Raw genomic sequence first — 12,190 nt, forward strand, 5'->3', positions numbered from 1 at the left:
ATGATCACCAAAAATGAATAAAAGAACACAGAAGTTGTTAAGATCGATTTAATTATAAAGCAGGTTTATTAGGTCATTTTGGTATTAAAACATCAGATGGTAAGATTTGTGATTCAATAAGGTATATACTGCTTTTTCCTCCTCTCTAGAGATTTCCCTCCAATTTAAAATGCCATTACATTGACTATTGGCATATAAAATTCAGTGTTATAAAACCAAAAATATGACGGAACTAATTAATTACCTGGTTATATCAGGGATGCGATTCTAGTCACCCTGGGCTGCTTTACAGGCCTGAGTGTTCCACACAAGACATTGTGTGTCCATTCATTGGATTCATTATTCTTGAGGGATACATTCACTGCCTGTTATATCTCTATGTATTTTACCATAATAAGAAATCACTGCAGAGTCTATAATACTTTTGGTACTTGCAGGGATGAATTTCTACAGAAAGCAGCAAAAGAGGTCAAATTTGACTCCTTTTTCTCCCCTCCCCTAGCAGTTGAAAATCAAGCAGGTCAGTTAATCTTGTTTTTTTTTCCTTTTTTTTTTTTTCTTTTGGTGCAAGGATACAGCATAAGAAGAGGGCTTGGATATGTTAGGTGATCGTTAAGTACCTGTCCTAGCGACCCATTCTTACAGGCTACAGCTTTATAACTGAGGACACCCATGTCTGTGTGCAGGTGCCTTAGCTCAGACTGTTGTTCAGTTGCTCAGTCATGTCCAACTCTTTGCAGCCCCATGGACTGCAGCACGCCAGGCTTCCCTGTCCTTCACCATCTCCCAGAGTTTACTCAGACTCATGTCCATTGAGTCGGTGATGCCATCCAACCGTCTCGTCCTCTGTGACCCTCTGCTTCTCCTGCCCTCATCTTTCCTAGCGTCAGGGTCTTTTCCGATGAGTCGGCTTTTCACATCAGGTACCAAAGTACTGAAGCTTCTGCATCAGCATCAGTCCTTCCAATGGGTGTCCAGATATGGCAGTGCTTTTCCACTCTGGTCTTGCCACAGGTGCCCCCGCTGTAGTGTATATCTCTTCTTATCCTTCCTTGGATGGCTTATCACCACCCTGGTTTCCTGGTGAGACTGTGCTCTGTGGGGCTGAGACGGCTTCTCCCCAGGATCGCTGTCTGTCCCCTCCACTGGTCCACAGTAATGTGCTTGTGTTGGAAACAAAACAGCCACGAGGGACTGCGTTCCCAAAGGCTTGGCAAATGTGGAATTTATTTACTCACCCCCCCCAATCAATTTGTGATTTTTAAAATTGAATTATAGTGGATTTACAATACTGTGTTGGTCTCAGGAGTACAGCAAAGTGACTGAGTTATATACATATATACCTTCTTTTTTATGTTCTTTTCCTTTATGGTTTATCACAGGATGCTGAGTATAGCTCTCTGAGCTATTTGTTGATTATCCATCCTATGTATGGTAGTTGGGGCATCTGCTAATCCCAAATTCCCAATCCATCCCTCCTCCACCGCCCTTCCCCCTTGGTTTACTGTCTTTTTTGAAGTAGCTGTGTAGCCTGTGAAGGAAGTTAAATGTCTGTGAGTGAATGTCTCCAAGGGAAGCCTGTCTGTTTTGAAGGTTGGGGGAGAAGAAATTAAGCGAGGGGAGGGAGGAAAAAAGAGGGAACCTGTTAGCTGAGCCTGACATGAGAAGTGTTTGTGGAAGTGTAAGGTGGGGGTGGTATGGTGATCGGAGTTGGGGTGATGATGGGGGTGGAGTGGGGGTGATGGGGGTGGGGGTGGGCTGAGTGGCCAGGTGACAGGTACTCAGGCTTCGTGTCCCACCCTATCTGGGCTTGAGTTTGGGCCTGCCCTTTACCGGTTGTGTGACCTTGGGGGCAGCTCTCAGCCAGGGAGGGGTGGACGTCAGTGGATGACACCCTAGCCTCCCTGTCCCCTGCTGAGACGGTTCTGGGGTGCACCCCACAATTCTTCCAGATACAAGGGCAGTCTGTTTCCCATCTCACATCTTTCACACGCTTTCTGCCTCTCGCTGGCCGCTGTCTCTCGCTTGGGCTTCCTGGGATCACCTTCTAGATAAACTTCTGTACCCACAACTTGGCTTGGGCTCTGTGTCTGGGGGAGCTCAAATGAGGACTCCAAACCTGGGTTCCTCATCTGGAGGATGAGGCTTATCTCAGCCCAGGCGGCTGCCGTGAGCTTGAGCCAGTCTGAGTCTCTGCACCTCCAGCCTGGCTCCTTGGGGGCAGGAAGCCTGAACATGGGGGTCTCCCATCCCCTTCCCCCCGTGAGCTCGCTGTCTTGTTACAGGTTACCTTGACTTGCCTTGGTGATGAATTAGGAAACAGTAGTCCCACTTTTTATGCTTAAGTTTTTAAATTACACACATAAAGTAATTTAAATGATTTGAAAAGCAATTTTTCATACAACTTTGAGTGTTACTGAAGAGTGGACATTTCAGAGTCTGCCTTTCCCTAAATTTCACTTGCTCCCAGCATTGCCAGAGGCAGCCTGGCACTCAAAGGAAACTGTTTTGTTTCCCCAAGAAACCAGTCTTTAGCTTGTTAATAAAAACCACACACGGGTTCTCTGGAAGGGAAGACCTGCCTTTGTTTTTGTTAATGGAAACTGAAAGAACATCAGAAAGTGGAGGAAGAAGACTCCCTAAGCAACTGTTCTGGGTATATTTTAACTGTCTGGGCTGAATATTCACTGAAACTTTCTGCATACTTAAAATATGGGAGGCCCTGGAGTAAGCAACATGAGTTCAGAACTTCCTGTCTACTTGTGGTGGGATTCAGGTATCCAGAATCTATGTACTAAATTTAGCTTTAGTCTCTTGATTGGGTTTAAGTTGGGGAAAAAAATAAAAAACCTTCTTTACATATATATATATAGGCTTCCCAAATGGCACTAGTGGTAAAGAACCTGCCTGGCAATGCAGGACACATACAAAACATGGGTTTGATCCCTGGGCTGGGAATATTTCCTTGGAGGAGGGCATGGCAACCCAGTCCAGTATTCTTGCCTGGAGAATCCCATGGACAGAAGAGCCTGGTGGGCTACGGTCCATAGGGTTGCAAAGGTCGGACACGACTGAAGTGACTTAGCACGCATATATACATGAGACTGTCCCATGAAACTTGGGAAATAGTAGAGTTTCTGTTCAGGTTTCATGCTTTTCTAGAAAAGAAGCATCCTGGTGGCCTTCTTGAGATTCATGATGTGTATAGTGTTTAGGGAAGTGGTTCTCAGACTTCACAGTGTTTAAGACTCACTTGAAGGCCTTGTGGAAATTCAAATTCCTGGGTCCTGTGGCCAGAGAGCCCCCTTCAGGCAGTCTGGGGTAATGCCAGCTTCATCGTGGACCAGGGCTTGCTTACACTGCCAAGGCCAGTGCCCTGAAGGAGGTGGTCTGCTCCCCAGCAGTATGAGCCCCTCCTTTCCTGAACCTTTCTGTGCCCAGGTCTTGAGGATTAAATGAAATAAATGTATATGAAGTTCCCAACAAATGACTGCACTTGTACCTGTGTATTGGTATTCTCTCATTTAGGGATCCCATGCCCCCAGCCCCGAGCTGGTCCTCAGCGCACTCAGGAGGCAGCAGACTGGCTTGTTAGTTCCCGTTATTGGGTCTCAGCCCACCCATGGGAGACAGTCCCCAATCAGTGGATTGATACACTGAGAACTAGAGAACCTCCATCAGTCACTGGCTTTGCTGTGATATTCTCATGATGCTGTGAAGAGTGGAACGGGCAGGGATACCCCGAGAAGTGTTGGGTGCTCAGTATTAAGTTCCTTTGTATCCTTAGGGTTGAATGATTGTTTGATTCCTGCCTGTAAGGGTTTGAATTTTTGTTCTAGTTATCCACAGTAGAGGGGGAGAGAGAGAGAGAAGAAATGTCTAGAGGCTGTGTTTGACTTGAGCAGTAATATCATCTGGAAAGACTTCTTATACAGAGAATTAGTTTTACCGCTGGAATTCCCCAGATAAGTCACTGTTATTTTTGAGCCAACAAGGCCACCATTGAAGTGGCCAGCCGTGTTGATACTGGCTTCCTGTTATTGCTGTTTTTGATTTATATTGAAAAGTCCCTTTTCCAGTGTATGCCATCTTTTGAAACATTTCAATAGCTTTTAAGAGTGTCTCATTGGGCAGAGACTTCCTGAATAAAGTCTTTATGTAAACATTGAACTTGATGTGGCGTTCGTGTAGACTCCCTCTATAAACAGCTATTCATTTGGCCTCTTTAGGGTTGGGGTATGTTTAACAGGAAACAAAATAGAAAGACCTATGTTCCTGCTTCCATGTAGATAATGTCAACCCAGCCAAGGCTTCTCACAGGATGATGAAGGTAATTGCAGCCTGAGGCTCTTTTTTTAATTCCCCACCCCACTTTGAATCAGTCCCTTTTTAAATTGCTATATAAGTAGTGTAGACTGTCAAGCTACCAGAAGCCACTTAGATGCAAATTTGCTCTTTGGAATGAATTGCCCCTGGGAATGTATGTATCCGTTATACAGCTTTCTACCAAGGGAAGAATTATAGAGCCAGCTCTGATGTGGCAGACCCACTTATTTCCTGTTTATGAGAGTGAGGACATTTCGGCTTCCATAGACTGGTTTAGGATGACTAATAACGTTGAGCTCAGAAAATGCCCTGTTTGTGTGTGAAAATACTATTACCAAGTCTGTCTGGCTAACACCCCAGATCCCCAGATGTCAAAACATACTCAAGTTTCTAAAGATGGTGAGTGCGTGTAAAAAAATTTTTTTTAAATCTGAGTGGGAAGTACTGATTTTACCAGGACACAGAGAACTTTGGTCTCCGAGTTCATAGTTTGTTCCAATGGTGCTGAAGACAGTTTTCAGTTTCATTAGCAGGAGTGAGCATTGTAGGTTTCTGATAGCAGTAACTAGGGTCCTTGGGTGCTAATCTCCTTGTAAAACCTAGTGTTGTTGGGGAATTTGTTTTCCTTTTCCCGTATTCATTCATTTATTCATTTATTCACTTGTTTACTTAACAAATAAACAATTACATGAAACATTGCAGGTTTATAACAATGAGTCACACATTATTTTCTACCCTCAAGGAGCTTATAGTTGAGTAGGAAAAGTAAAACACTTGTAGATAATAGTTCACGTTAAAAAAAAAAAAAGGCTTTTCAATGAAGAGACTTAGAGGTCCAGTTCAGAGGGAGAATTCCAAACACTGATCTTCTGTTAATTTTGAGCAAGGGAGTCCAAAGAGAGAGGTGTGAGGACTGGAGGAAGGTGAGTGTTTGGTCTGAGTGCCAAACTCAGATGGGCCAGATGGACATTTTGTGGGCCGGGAGGTATGTGGTGGGAGCTGGGAGGGCATTCCATAGAGTTTGTGGCCTGGGACACAGGCCCAGAGCAGAGGCCACGGGCTCTGTGCGAACGGGAAATGACATTGTAAAATCTGTTGGGATCAGATTGTATAGAATCCCGAATTCCTGGAATTTATAACAAATATATCATGGCAAGTAAGTGGAGAAAGGAGCAAGTATTGGCCTTACTTTTCCCTGCCTTATAGAAAATACAGAGCATTTGTCTGGTCACTTACAGAGCACCAAAGTGTGGCTTGAAATCCTTCCAGAGTAGATACTCTTCAGCTCAGTTCAGTCGCTCAGTCGTGTCCGACTCTTTGCGACCCCGTGAATCACAGCATGCCAGGCCTCCCTGTCCATCACCAACTCCCGGAGTTCACTCAGACTCAACGTCCATCGAGTCATCCATCCAGCCATCTCATCCTCTGTCATGCCCTTCTCCTCCTGCCCCCAATCTCTCCCAGCATCAGAGTCTTTTCCAATGAGTCAACTGTTTGCACGAGGTGGCCAAAGTACTGGAGTTTCAGCTTTAGCATCATTCCTTCCAAAGAAATCCCAGGGCTGATCCCCTTCAGAATGGACTGGTTGGATCTCCTTGCAGTCCAAGGGACTTGCAAGAGTCTTCTCCAACACCACAGTTCAAAAGCATCAATTCTTTGTTACTCAGCTTTCTTCACAGTCTAACTCTGACATCCATACATGACCACTGGAAAAACCATAGCCTTGACTAGATGGACCTTAGTCGGCAAAGTAATGTCTCCGCTTTTGAATATGCTATCCAGGTTGCGCATAACTTTTCTTCCAAGGAGTAAGCGTCTTTTAATTTCATGGCTGCAGTGATTTTGGAGCCCCCCAAAATAAAGTCTGACACTGTTTCCACTGTTTCCCGTCTATTTTCCATGAAGTGATGGGGCCAGATGCCATGATCTTTGTTTTCTGAATGTTGAGTTTTAAGCCAACTTTTTCACTCTCCACTTTCACTTTCATCAGGAGGCTTTTTAGTTCCTCTTCCCTTTCTGCCATAAGGGTGGTGTCATCTGCATATCTGAGGTTATTGATATTTCTCCCAGCAATCTTGATTCCAGCTTGTGTTTCTTCCAGTCCAGCGTTTCTCATGATGTACTCTGCATATAAGTTAAAATAAGCAGGGTGACAATACACAGGCTTGACGTACTCCTTTTCCTATTTGGAACCAGTCTGTTGCTCCATGCCCAGTTCTAGCTGCTGCTTCCTGACCTGCACACAGATTTCTCAGGAGGCAGATACTCTTACCTTCTCCATATTGGCTTTATTGTTTCACTCTTAGAGCTTCATTCCTTTGGCTCACGCAGTATTGTTTTTAATGATCAGAAGTCCCTTGTAAAATAAAGACTCAAATAAATGTTTTTGGGGGAAAGAAAGAACAAGTGAATTACTGTTGGTGCCTATAAAAACAAAGTACTCCTCAGGACTGTAAAGCCATGTCCACTAATGGTGTGGTCCTCGCAGATCCCCTTTAGAGGCTTGACTAGCCTGGCATCAGGACAGCTGGGGGTGAGGAGGTGCCTGTAGCCGTGAGGATGAGACAATGTTGGAGCTGAGGGAGAAGCTGGTAAATTAAATTTGCCAGCATTTTGAGTAGAACCAGTCCTGTTTTCTCTCTCCTAACATGACATGCAAATTCATTTTTCAGGTTAAAATCTACAGAATTTCTCTAAAGAACAGGACATGTAATTTCTGTTAGATACATCACTTTTAAAATAGCCATTTGAGACGTTGGAATGACTGGATCAAATGCAGTCACCTGTGCCCGTAGAGTGAGCCAGATCTCTGTGAGGTAGTAGTTCTGTGAAGCTGTTAGCTATTATCCGAAAGAGGAAACATATAGCTGGTTACACACGAGGGGAAGAAAGGTCTGACCCTGTGGATGTTACAAGTACTGATTGCCAAATGATGTTTGTCTGCATTTCCAGTTTTGTTCCCCTTCTTTGCGAATGAATTATGTTCCTGACTTAATTCTTCGCTATGAAGGAATGGGACTCAGGAAGAACCAAGTACGGACATCTCGTTTTCAGCTCTCACTTCTAGAGACAGCTCTGTCGTGGCTATATATCTTTAGCTTTTCAGATCTTTAATATATATATGGGCATGCTACGAAATTCCAGCAGGATAAAAAGTTAAACTGAGATAGCTAAGTCCCTCTAAGCTGTATAGAAATGGTAGTTAAGAGCAAGTATACAGACAACCTGGGCTCAGGCCTTTACTCCAGGCTTACCCATTTATTAACTGTATGGATTTGGTTGTGCAAGTCACTTCCGCTATCTGTGCTGAGTTTTTAACAATGGTGAAATAGACTAGTCTATGGGCTTGATGAACTAATAGCTGGAAACAGCGAGACCGTGCCTGGCCGTGTCATGTTGACTGTGCCTACATAGTCACGGCCATGTAGCTGTTAGTTAAACAAGCAAAAGAGAAATTTCTCCCACTCTGTCCTTGGGCACCCAGTTTCTCTCCCAAAGGTAATCACTGTCCCTTATGTCTTTCTCATCCTGGCCTGGAGACTCTTAAATGTTGGGGGACATGGTGGGGTGTTTTTCTTCTTGGTTTTTGCTGCAGTATCTTCATACTTGTTGGGATAGACAGAATAATAGGCCCCCTTGGGTGGCTCCCACGGTAAAGCATCTGCCCGCAATGCGGGAGACCCGGGTTCGATTCCTGGGTCGGGAAAGTCCCCTGAGAAGGAAATGGCAATCCACTCCAGCACTCTTGCCTGGAAAATCCCATGGACAGAGGAGCTGATAGGCTACAGTCCATGGGGTCACAAAGAGTCGGACACGACTGAGCGACTTCACTTCACTTTGAAATGTCTACCTCCAGATCCTGGGAATATGGCAAAAGGAGTTTACCTGGCAAAAGGGACTTCAGAGGTGTGATTCAATTAAGGGTCTGGAGATGGGGGGATTATCCTGGATTCTCTGGATGGGTCTGAAGTCATCACAGGGTCTTTGTAACCGAGCAGGTGGAGAGTCAGAAGTAGAGATATGAGGACATCAGCAGAGGTTGAAGTGATGCGAGCTTGTGAGCCAAGGAATGCAGGAGGCTTCTGGAAGCTGGAAAAGGCCTGGAAACAGACTCTCCCCTTACACCTCCCGGTGGAATACAGCCCTGCTGTGGCCAAGTTTAGTTTCCTGACCTTCAGAACACTAAGATGATGCATTGTGTTTATGTGCCAAGCATTATGTTAAATGGCAGAGAGACAAAAAATAACCACAGTCCCCATGGGGTGGGCAGCTCCAGCCCTCATGCTTGGCCTTGGGCATTATTCTAACTCCTCATCTTCTAATGCCTTTAAAAGTGAAGGATTGGATGAGACAGTTTAGCATTTTTTTGTTTTCAAAAATTCAGTTATTTAATATGATTAAAGCACCAAGCTAAACAGTTATAGGAATGTGCATTTATCACACAAGCTTATGAAGCGAAAAAAGCAAAGTAATGGATCAAGCATTCCATTTGGTTTTGCAACAAATCTCATTAAATTACGTCTTTAAATAGAATCAGGTCTTGACTGCTGGAGAGAAGGTGTTTGTTAAGGCTTCGTCATAATAGCAGGCTGTCTCAAATATAAAGATCACCAAGAACCTTAAGAGCACTAATTACCCCTTACATCACCCTATGTAGCAGAGATGTGTTATTAGCGTTTTATTTTCACAGCTGGGTAAGTCAAGGCACAGAGACGCATTAAGTTGCTGGTAGCTTGGACAAGGTCACGGTCAGTGACCTTGGGAGAGAACTGTTTCTTCTTGTTTTTTCCCTCCATGTAGGGGAACAGGATTTTAACCACTTCCCTCCCCCACCTTTTAAATACTCCTCTATTAACACACATGGAATAAAACCCAATAATAATATATCCTGCAGTAAAGCAAATTTAGATGTAACTGGATTGATAACGGCCTTTGCCTCCTTATCTGGGTTCTTATCCAGGGGCTGGGGCTTGCAATTAGGAATTAACTGCCTTGTGATCATTTGGGCTTGTTCAGTGCAAGGAAAGCTCGATGGTTTAGTAATCATCTTACTAATTTTTGTTCTTACACTTTTCTTCCTTCCTTCCTATTTCTCTCCCTTTCTCTCTCTCTTATAATTCACACTGATTTTCATTCACCGTGTAGCAATGCAAGTGTATGTTTTGTGTGACACAGTTCTTTGAAACCTACTTATGGTGGCGTTTTCTTGTAACTTCTCTCCTGTAAAATCTGCACTGACATTTTTACCTTTTAAAAAAGTTAAGTATAATTCATATACCATAAAAGTCAGCTCTGAAAGTGTACAGATCAGTGATTTTTAATATATTGACAAGGCTCTGCAACTGTCACCACTATCTAATTCCAGAACATTTTCATCATCACGATAAAAAAAAAAAAGGAAAGAAAAGAAACTCTTGTGCCCATCAGCAGTCTCCTCCCCTCTCTGCTCCTCCCAGCCCCCGACAATTGCTTCTCTGCTTTCTGTTTCCATGGACTTGCCTGTTCTGCTGTTTCACAGAAATGGAATTGTACCATATGTAGCCTGTTGTGTCTGCCTTTTGTTTAGCGTGATGTTTTCTAGCTTTATCCATGTTGTTGCATGAAGCAGTACTTCATTCATTCATCTTTTTTATGGCTGAATAATGCTCTTTTTTTACCCTCTTTAATCCCGCCATACAGTAGGTGATCTACAGGTTTCCTTTTTCTTACAGCACATCCCCCAGTAGAAACTTGTAATTTGTTGTTAGGATTCTCCTTCAGGTCTTTAAGTTTGTAAATTATTTATTTGTGGTCGCCCTGGGTCTTTGTTGCTTCGCATGGGCTTTATCTAGTTGCAGCAAGTGGGGACTACTCGCCAGTTGCTCGGGCTTCTCACTGCAGCGGCTTCTCTTGTTGCAGAGCACAAGTTCTACGGCGCTCAGGTTTCAGTAGTTGTAGGGTACGTGGGCTTTGTTGCCCCATGGCATGTGGAATCTCCCCAGACTAGAGATCAGACCCGTGTTACCTGCCTTGGCAGGTGACTTCTTAACCACTGGACCACTGGGGAAGTCCTCAGGGTCTTGAATAGAATTCCAGCTAGATAGCTTGTCAGGGTTTTGAACTTACATACTTCTTTATCAAAGTTCTTTAAGTGTCAGAAATGCTGGTGTCTGTTACATGCCTCTGAATATGACTGGGACATCTGGGTGGTCCTCCCAGCTCTGCAGGGATCAGGTTCTGGTGGAACAAAAACTCTGGCTGAAGATCCTGTTACTATGGACTTTGTACTTTCCATCAGGGACCTGGATAATGTGCCATGGAAGGGCCCCCACCCCCACCCCCACCCCCAGCCATAGCCTCCTGGAACACCAGAGCGTGGGTGCACTTGCTTTCCTTCCCCCTCCTCCAGGAAGGCCTCCGAAGCCACCCCATTGTAATGTAATGCTCATGGAGATGGCCTGCAGCACATGCCTGCCTTGGAAACATCCGCCACAGTCCTGTTCCTGTAAATGTCCTTTCAGACGCTGAGAATATTTATCACAAGATAATTGAATCAAATCATGGCAGCCTGCTATTAAGAAACATTTAGTACCAGTATTTACTTCTCTCTTGTTTATCGCCAGAGACCTTGCATTGTCAAGAACGTCACCAATTGGATGACCTGAGGTCAAGTGCACTTGGAAGATTTGTGAAATTGCATTTTTCTGGATGGCATTTCTGTTATGATAGAATTTCCCTCTCTACAAGCTTAATGATGATATTCAAACTGCTGCCTTGAATTTCCTTGACACAAGAATAATAACAAGAAATGTAGAGTCCCAGATACCTTCTGAAAAGTAGATTATTTTTTATCTTTGTCAGAAGAACATAAAGTAATAGTGATCTGTTTGTTAATGGTGCAGGTTAGGACTTGACTAGCCTTTGAATGTAGTCAACAAATATAGCTATTTTTTTCTCTCACTGAATAGTCCTTCTGTTTTTTATTTAAATGGTTTGGTTTCATTGTCTTTCACTGATCGATGACAATTAATATTTGCCCGAATGACAGTGCATAGCCAATATCATTAATGAAAGATGTCGCAAACCATTGCATTTTTAACTAAAAGCATGAGAAAAATGTAGGGAAATCTGAGTTAATTAAAAATGATGAATGGTATACAAAGCTTGCAAGCTGAAATTAAAAATTGAGAGACGTTAAGCTTTTCTGTGCAAATGAAGTCAGTGCTCAATGTGTGTTGAAAACATTAGTTTAGAATTTTATATGGTGGGTGAAGCTTGGAGAACTGAAAAAATACTGTAATTTTGAATTTACAAAATGCTGTTTCTGTCTACTGGCAGTTTTCATTTACCAAAATCTTTACCTTTTCTTAAAATGGTAGGCACTCATGGTGTTTTAAATAACAAGATACAGGATAAGACGAAGATAAGATGAAGAAATTGGATACTTTCTAAGATTCTTTTCAGATGTAAAATTCATTGATTCTTTATAAGCTGTTCATTTATGAAATTACAGAGTAGAAATTCTGAGAAACTGAATAAATTGAGTAGATTAAGAATATAAGTTATACAAGCTGTATATCTGACAAGATCAAGCACATTATGGGTGGTGTGTCTGTAGACCAAATTGTGTTACCTGAACTTAACTACAGTTGGCCCTTTTTATTTGTAAGTTCTGCATCCTCGGATTTAATCAACCATGGATGGAAAATACTATTCTGTGCTGTAAAGGACTTGAACATCCTCGAATTTGATTTCCTTGAGGGTCCTAGAACTGGCCCCCCTCTGATACTGAGGGATGAATGTAGAGATAAACTTGTTATATGTCAAGGATGTACAACTTTCATGCCACAGGAGATTCTGTGGTTGAAAACTTGATTAAACCATT

General features: G+C 43.2%; 1 protein-coding gene across 4 annotated transcripts in view; it reads left to right on the forward strand.

The window, feature by feature from the left end:
• TIAM2 (TIAM Rac1 associated GEF 2) overlaps positions 1–12,190 on the forward strand; it is a 240,326-nt gene that overhangs the window by 170,974 nt on the left and 57,162 nt on the right. The gene's annotated exons all lie outside the window — the stretch shown is intronic.

Source organism: Ovis aries, chromosome 8, assembly GCF_016772045.2.
Source record: "Ovis aries strain OAR_USU_Benz2616 breed Rambouillet chromosome 8, ARS-UI_Ramb_v3.0, whole genome shotgun sequence".
NCBI classification, from domain to species: domain Eukaryota; kingdom Metazoa; phylum Chordata; class Mammalia; order Artiodactyla; family Bovidae; genus Ovis; species Ovis aries.